The following is a 9,384-nucleotide window of genomic DNA, read 5'->3' as shown; positions in this document are numbered from 1 at the left end:
CATTTTCTTCAGTCCTAATGATTAAAAGGGCCAAATTTGCTGATCAACAGTAGCTTCCACCCGAAGCTTTGACAGGGGGTCTGGCTATTTTCTAACCTATACCCAAATCAAGGGCAAAATGTAGAAGTACCACATTGGCAATCAGTAGATTTTGCTGTAAATGTTTATTTTCCTTTGAATGCAGAAAATACTCATTACTTACAAGTATTATTAAGGGGAATCTGAAAGAATCTGCCAAGTAAATTTCCCCTACGATGGTCCTGGGTAGAGAGTGGAAAATGCTAGAAAAGCAAAACCAACTAACCTGGGACTTCCCTGGTGGTCCAGTGGGTAAGACTCCGCCCTACCAATGCAGGGGGCCCAGGTTCGATCCCTGGTTGGGGAACTAGATTCCGCCTGCCGCAACTAAAAGAATCTCACATGCCGCAACTAAGATCCAGTGCAGCCAAAATAAATAAATATTAAAACAACAACAACAACTAACCTGCATTTTTCCTCTCTTTAAGAACACTATTCAGTATCTGGAGACTTCTAAGGAAGAGAGAAGCAAGACTTCCTCAAAAAACGGAGGCAGGGGTAGGACTCGGGTACCTGGGGAGCCATCAGAAGAAACCAGCCAGATGACCAACTGCCAAACCCAACAGCAAGCCTCACACGTGGCTATACTATACTGGTTTCACCCCAAACACAAAACTATGCATAACTAAATAGGAGATGCTTTATGATTTTAATATGTATACTTGTTCTCTCTGAATTACACCCAGGGATTCCACCATGAGCAAGTGGTGGATGGGAACGTCCCCTTTATACAGCATCTAGAGCTGTGCTATCCAATACCAAAGCTACTCCTACATGTGGCTACTGAGCATGTGAAATGTGGCTAGTCTGAATTAAGATGTGCTTGTAAATGTAAAATCCACACCAAATTCCAAAGACTTCATACAGCAAAAAAATATAAAATAGCTCATTAACAATTTTATATTGACTGCATGTTGAAATTATATATTACTTATATATTGTACTAAAATATATTACTAAAATTAATTTCACCTGTTCCTTTTCACTTTAATATGGCTACTAGAAATTTTCAAATGTGGCTCACATTTTTTGGACAGCACTGGCTAATATTTGCTTTAGGTATTTACGTGCTCCTATATTGGGTTCATATATATTTACAATTGTTATATCTTCTTGCTGGATTTATCCATTTATCATTATAAAATGTCTTTCTTTTAAAGTCGATTTTGTCTGATAGAAGTATTGCTACTCCAGCTTTCTTTTCATTTCCATGGAATACTTTTTTGTATCCCCTCACTTTCAGTCTGTGTCTTTAGATCTGAAGTGAGTCCCCTGTGGGCAGGATATATGGATCTTGTTTTTGTTTTTGTTTGTTTTTTTTTTTTTGCAGTACATGGGCCTCTCACTGTTGTGGCCTCTCCCATTGCGGAGCACAGACTCCGGACGCGCAGGCTCAGCGGCCACGGCTCACGGGCCTAGCCGCTCCACGGCATGTGGGATCTTCCTGGACTGGAGCGCGAACCCGTGTCCCCTGTGTCGGCAGGAGGACTCTCAACCACTGCGCCACCAGGGAAGCCCTGGATCTTGTTTTTGTATCCTTTCAGCCAGTCTATGTCTTTTGATTGGAGCGCTTAGTCCATTTACATTTAAAGTAATTATTGATAGGTATGTACTTATTGCCATTTTGTTCATTATTTTCCGGTTGTTTCTGTAGTTCTTCTTTGCTCCTTCCTTCTTTTGTGCTCTTTCTTTGTAATTTGATGACTACCTTTAGTTTCATGTTTAGATTCCTTTCTGTTTTTGTGTGTATATTATAGGTTTTTGATTTCTGGTTACCATAACATTCATATATAACAACACACACACACACACACACACACACACACACACACACACAGTTATTTTCAGTTGACAATTTCTTAAGTTCAAACACATTCTAACAACTCTACATTTTTACTCCCCCCACGCACCTTTAATGTTTTTGACATCATATTTTATATCTTTCTGTTTTGTGTATCCCTTAACTACTTATTGTGGATACAGATGATTTTACTACTTTTGTCTTTTAACCTTCCTACTAGATTTATAAGTGGTTGATTAATTACCTTTACTGAATATTTGCCTATACCAATAAGATTTTTCCTTTCATAAGTTTCATATTTCTAGTGTGGTCTTTTCTGCTTAGAGAAGTCCCTTTAACATTTCTTGTGAAGCTGCTTTAGTGGTGCTGAAGTATTTTAGCTTTTGCTTGTCTGTGAAACTCTATCTCTCCTTCAAATCTGAATGATAGCCTTGACAGGTATTCCTGATTGTAGGGTTTTTTCTTTCATCACTTTGAATATATCATGCCAGTCCCTCTGGCCTGCAGAGTTTCTGCTGAAAAGTCAGCTGACAGTCTTATGGGAGTTCCCTTGTACATAACTAGCTGCTTTTTACTTGCTGCTTTTAAGATTCTCCATCTTTAATTTCTGCCATTTTATTTACTAAGTGTCTTGGTGTGGACCTCCTGGGTTCATCTTGTTTGGAAGCCTCTGTGCTTCCTGAACCTGGATATCTGTTTCCTTTCCCAGGTTAGGGAAGTTTTCAGTCTTGGCAGTATTTATAATACAAACATGCATTTACTCAACTCCTACTCATGCATCAGGATTTGGCTCAAGCACTGTAGTAGGCCACTCCTCAGCTAGACCACATCTTACAGGTTTTTCCATATTCTCTGCTGCATCAATTCAGGGTGGGCCCACAGCATGTACACAATATCTGTGACAAGCTGAACTAAGAATTGACCTTTCCCTTGTACATTTTTTCTCATAATTACTCTTTTTTTAAAAAATTTATTTATTTTTGGCTGTGTTGGGTCTTCGTTGGTGTGCGTGGGCTTTCTCTAGTTGTGGCGAGCAGAGGCCACTCCTCGCCACAGTGCACGGGCCTCTCACCGCTGGGGCCTCTCCCGTTGTGGAGCATGGGTTCCAGGCATGAAGGCCTCAGTAGTTGTGGCATGTGGGCTTCAGTAGCTGCGGCTCACAGGCTCCAGAGCGCAGGTTCAGCAGTTGTGGTGCATGGGCCTAGTTGCTCCACGGCATGTGGGATCCTCCCAGACCCGGGCTCAAACTCATGTCCCCTGCACTGGCAGGTGGACTTTCAACCACTGTGCCACCAGGGAAGCCCCGTCTTTTTTTTCTTACTAAATAGAGAAATATAACCACAACTGAAATAAGAATGCTGCTTCAACATAGTAAAACAATAATCTTTGCATGATATGTCTCTGGAAGAACCCAGAACCATTTGATAATATGTTCTCCAGGGAAGGGAACAAGGTGGCTAAGGACAGAGGTTGAAGAGAGATTTTTCTGTAACCTTTCAATTTGTAACCTCATGTCAAGAAGTCTTTTAAAATCTTTTTAAGAGAATATCTTCACTATATAGAAAAAAAGATTTTTTTAAACTTCGGTTCCATTGGAGACTTGCAAATATTACTTCTTGCATTGTACCTTTTAGATCAGCGGTCAACAAACTTTCTCTGTAAAGTGCCAGATAGTAAATATTGTAGGCTTTGTGGGTCTCTGTAGCAACCACTCAACTCTGCTGTAGTAGCATGAAGACAACCATAGACAATATGTAAAGGAACATGTGTGGCTGTGGGTCAATAAAACTTTAATTTAAAAAATAGGCAGGACTTCCCTCATAGCACAGTGGTTAAGAATCTGCCTGCCAATGCAGGGGACACGGGTTCGAGCCCTGGTCCAGGAAGATCCCACATGCTGCGGAGCAGCTAAGCCCGTGCACCACAACTACTGAGCCTGCGCTCTAGAGCCCGCAAGCCACAACTACTGAGCCCGGGTGCCACAACTACTGAACCAGTGCTCTAGAGCCCGCGAGCCACAACTACTGACCCACCTGCCACGACTACTGAAGCCTGCGCAACCAGAGCCCGCGCTCCGCAACAAGAGAAGCCACCACAATGAGAAGCCCATGCGCTGCAATGAAGACCCAACACAGCCAAAAATAAATAAATAAATTTTAAAATAAATAAATAAATAATAAAAAACAGGCAGGATTTAGCCTGTGGCCAGTTTGCCACTCCCCCTACAACCACCCTGCTTTAGAGAGTGCCTCCTTTGAACCATAAAGAATGTGTAATCATATTCTTTACTTTTTCATTCTTAAACATGTTAAAACAAATCTCCCTTCAACTCAAGCTAAGAATTATGCTAGTAATGTTGGAACAAAAAGATAAAGATAGGGCTTCCCTGGTGGCGCAGTAGTTGAGAGTCTGCCTGCTCATGTAGGGAACACGGGTTCGTTCCCCAGTCCGGGAGGATCCCACATGCCGCGGAGTGGCTGGGCCTGTGAGCCATGGCCACTGAGCCTGCGCGTCTGGAGTCTGTGCTCTGCAATGGGAGAGGCCACAGCAGTGAGAAGCCCATGTACCATAAAAAAAAAAAAGATAAAGATAATGCAGAACAGAAGAAAAACATCTAGTTTATGATATAAAACCATAAAGTTGTAATACTCACTCGGAAAAACAAAGGTGTTTCAAAAGCCATGAATAACTCTCATCCTATCAGAAATCTTCTGGGTAAGAATCAATGGTGGCAACAAAGAAGTCACATTCTGGGTTGAAAATTACTTCTGAGTCTTCATACGTCTCAAGTTGGACACTAAAATAATATACACTTATGCAAATAAATTCAGAAATTGCTACTCCAGAAATGTAGATAATCTAAATTAACTAAATATTGACTGCTTACCATTAGATTCTCTACAGAAGCGACCATTATAACAAGTAGTCTCGGACCTTCAGGACGGAGGAGGAGCAAGACATAGAGGTGACCTTCCTCCCCACAAATACATCTACATGTGGAACAACTCCTACAGAACACCTACTGAACGCTGGCAGAAGACCTCAGACCTCCCAAAAGGCAAGACACTCCCCACGTACCTGGGTACAGCAAAAGAAAAAAGAATAACAGAGACAAAAGAATAGGGACGGGACCTGCACCAGTGGGAGGGAGCTGTGAAGAAGGAAAAGTTTCCACACACTAGAGAACCCCTTCACTGATGGGGATGGGGGGTGGCGGCGGGGAAGCTTCGGAGCCACGGAGGAGAGCACCGCAACAGGGGTGCAGAGGGCAAAGCAGAAAGATTCCTGCACAGAGGGTCGGTGCCGACCAGCACTCACCAGGTCGAGAGGCTTGTCTGCTCACCCACCGGGGCAGGCAGGGCTGGGAGCTGAGGCTCGGGCTTCGGTCGGAGTGCAGGGAGAGGACTGGGGTTGGCCGCGTGAACACAGCCTGAAGGGGGCTAGTGCGCCACGGCTAGCCGGGAGGGAGTCAGGGAAAATGTCTGTGCCTATAGAAGAGGCAAGAGACCGTTGTTTCAGGGTGCACAAGGAACAGGGATTCCTGCTCCGTGTGCCCACAGAAGGCAGAACACCGCCTAAGCGAGTTCCAGAAACAGGTGTGAGCCGTGGCTATCAGCTCAGACCCCAGAGATGGGCATGAACCGCTAACGCTACCGCCGCTGCCACCAATAATCCTGTGTGCAAGCACAGGTCACACTACCACACACCCTCGGAGCCTGTGCAGCACACCCCCGCCAGGGTCCCGTGATCCAGGGACAACTTCACCAGGAGTAAACACAGCGTGCCTCAGGCTGTTGCATCTCACGCCAGCCTCTGCCACTGCAGGCTCACCCCGGATTCCAATTATGACTACCGTACACCTCCCTGTCCCTGGCCTGAGTGAGCAAGAGAGCCCTAATCAGCTGCTGCTTTAACCCCCTCCTGTCTGGGCAGGGAACAGATGCCTGAGGGCGGCCTACATGAAGAGGCAGGGCCAAAACCAAACCTGAATTCCAAGAGCTGTTCGAACAAAGAAGAGAAAGGGAAATTTCTCCATGCAGCCTCAGGATCAGCAGATTAAATCCCCACAATCAACTTGATAAACCCTGCACCTGTGGAATACCTGAATAGACAATGGATGTTCCCAAAATTGAGGTGGTGGACTTTGGGAGCAACCGTAGACATGGGGTTTTCTTTCCGCGTCTCACTTGTTTCTGGTTTTATGTTTATCTTAGTTTAGTTTTTAGTGCTTGTTATCATTGGGGGATTTGGTTATTGGTTTGTTTGCTTTCTTAATTTTTAACAATTTTTTTATTTTTTAATTATCTTTTCCTTTTTTCTCTTTTTGTGAGTGTGTATGTGTATGTTTCTTTGTGTGATTTTGTCTGTTTAGGTTTGCTTTTGCCATGTGTCCGAGGGTTCTGTCTGTTCATTTTCTTTGTTTTTTGTTCTGCTTTTCTTTCTTTTCTTCTGAGCCATGTGGCTGGCCGGGTCTTGGTGCTTGGGCCTGAGCCTCTGAGGTGGGAGAGCCGAGTCCAGGACACTGAACCAACAGAGACCTCCTGGCCCCACGTAATATCAATTGCCAAGAGCTCTGCTGGAGACCTCCATCTCAACGCTAAGACCCAGCTTCACCCAACGGCCAGCAAGCTCCAGTGCTGGATGCCCCATGCCAAACAACTAGCAAGATAGAAACAAGCCCACCCATTAGCAGAGAGGCTGCCTAAAGTCATACTAAGTTCACAGACACCTCAAAACACACCACCAGACGTGGCCCTGCCCACCAGAAGGACAAGATCCAGCCCTACCCACCAGAACACAGGAACAAGTCCCCTCCACCAGGAAGCCTACACAAGCAACTGAACCAACCTCACCCACTGGAGGTAGACACCAAAAATAATGGGAACTACGAACCTGCCACCTGCACAAAGGAGACCCCAACCACAGTAAGTTAAACCAAATGAGAAGACAGAGAAGTATGCAGCAGATGAAGGAGCCAGATAAAAAACCCACCAGACGAAACAAATGAAGAGAAAATAAGCAGTCTACCTGAAAAAGAATTCAGAGTAATGATAGTAAAGATGATCAAAATATTGGAAATAGAATGGAGAAAATAAAAGAAACGTTTAACAAGGACCTAGAAGAACTAAAGAGCAAACAAACAATGATGAACAACACAAAAAATGAAATTAAAAATTCTTTAGAAGGAATCAATAGCAGAAGAACGGATAAGTGACCAGGAAGATAAAATAGAGGAAATAACGGCTGTAGAGCAGAATAAAGGAAAAAGAATGAAAAGAATTGAGGACAGTCTCAGAGACCTCTGGGACAACATTAAACACACCAACATTCAAATCATAGCAGTCCCAGAAAAAGAAAGGGTCTGAGAAAATATTTGAAGAGATTAGAGTTGAAAACTTCCCTAACATGGGAAAGGAAATAGTCAATCAAGTCCAGGAAGCAAGAGAGTCCCACACAGGATAAATCCAAGGAAAAACACACCCAAACACATATTAATCAAACTATCAAAAATTAAAGATGAAGAAAAATATTAAAAGCAGCAAGGGAAAAGCCACAAAAAAACATACAAGGGAATCCCCATAAGGTTAACAGCTGATCTTTCAGCAGAAACTCTGCAAGCCAGAAGGGAGTGCCAGGACATATTTAGAGTGATGAAAGGGGAAAACCTACAATCAAGATTACTCTACCCAGCAAGGATCTCATTCAGATTCGCTGGAGAAATTAAAACCTTTACAGACAAGCAAAAGCTAAGAGAATTCAGCACCACCAAACCAGCTTTACAACAAATGCTAAAGGAATTTCTCTAGGCAGAAAACGCAAGAGAAGGAAAAGACCTACACTAACAAACCCAAAACAATTAAGAAAATGGTAATAGGACCATACATATCGATAATTACCTTAAATGTAAAGGGATTAAATGCTCCAACCAAAAGACACAGACTGGCTGAATGGATACAAAAACAAGACCCGTATACATGCTGTCTACCAGAGACGCACTTCAGACCTACGGACACATACAGACTGAAAGTGAGGAGATGGAAAAAGATATTCCATGCAAATGGAAATCAAAAGAAAGCTGGAGTAGTAATTCTCATATCAGACAAAATAGACTTTAAAACAAAGACTATTACAAGAGACAAAGAGGGACACTACATAATGATCAAGGGATCAATCCAAGAAGAAGATATAACAATTGTAAATATTGATGCACCCAACATAGGAGCACCTCAATACATAACGCAAATACTAACAGCCATAAAAGGGGAAATCGACAGTAACACAATCATAGTAGGGGACTTCAACACCCCACTTCCACCAATGGACAGATCATTCAAAATGAAAATAAATAAGGAAACACAAGCTTTAAATGATACATTAAACAAGATGGACTTAATTGATATTTATAGGACATTCCATCCAAAAACAACAGAATATACTTTCTTCTCAAGTGCTCATGGAACATTCTCCAGGATAGATCACACCTTGGGTCACAAATCAAGCCTCAGTAAATTTAAGAAAATTGAAATCGTATAAAGTATCTTTTCCGACCACAACACTTTGAGACTAGATATCAATTACAGGAAAAACACTGTAAAAGATACAAACACATGGACACTAAACAATACACTACTAAATAACCAAGAGATCACTGAAGAAATCAAAGAGGAAATCAAAAAATACCTAGAAACAAATGACAAGAAAAACACGAGGACCCAAAACTATGGTATGCAGCAAACGCAGCTCTAAGAGGGAAGTTTACAGCAAAACAATCCTACCTCAAGAAACAAGAAGAATCTCAAATAAACAACCTAACCTTACACCTAAAGCAATTAGAGAAAGACGAACAAAAAAAAAACCCCAAAGTTAGCAGAAGGAAAGAAATCATAAAGATCAGATCAGAAATAAATGAAAAAGAAATGAAGGAAACGATAGCAAAGATCAATAAAACTAAAAGTTGGTTCTTTAGAAGATAAACAAAATTGATAAACCATTAGCCAGACTCATCAAGAAAAACAGGGAGAAGACTCAAATCAACAGACTTAGTAATGAAAAAGAAGAAGTAACAACTGACACTGCAGAAATACAAAGGATCATGAGAGATTACCACAAGCAACTATATGCCAATAAAATGGACCACCTAGAAGAAATGGACAAATTCTTAGAAATGCACAACCTGCCAAGACTGAACCAGGAAGAAACAGAAAACATGAACAGACCAATCACAAGCACTGAAATTGAAACTGTGATTAAAAATCTTCCAACAAACAAAATTCCAGAACCAGATGGGTTCACAGGTGAATTCTATCAAACATTTAGAGAAGAGCTAACACCTATCCTTCTCAAACTCTTCCAAAATATAGCAGAGGGAGGAACACTCCCAAACTCATTCTATGAGGCCACAATCACCCTGATACCAAAACCAGACAAGGATGTCACAAAGAAAGAAAACTACAGGCCAATATCACTGATGAACATAGATGCAAAAATCCTCAACAAAATACTAG

At 42.1% G+C, this 9,384-nt stretch overlaps 1 non-coding gene across 1 annotated transcript; it reads left to right on the top strand.

Moving 5' to 3' along the window:
* The first annotated feature begins 312 nt into the window (after positions 1-312).
* TRNAG-ACC (transfer RNA glycine (anticodon ACC)) lies at positions 313-385 on the top strand. The gene has a single exon. It is a non-coding gene; the product is annotated as a tRNA-Gly (tRNA).
* Positions 386-9,384: the final 8,999 nt, after the last annotated feature.

Source organism: Lagenorhynchus albirostris, chromosome X (assembly GCF_949774975.1).
Source record: "Lagenorhynchus albirostris chromosome X, mLagAlb1.1, whole genome shotgun sequence".
NCBI lineage: Eukaryota > Metazoa > Chordata > Mammalia > Artiodactyla > Delphinidae > Lagenorhynchus > Lagenorhynchus albirostris.
This window is presented reverse-complemented; position numbering and strand designations above follow the sequence as displayed.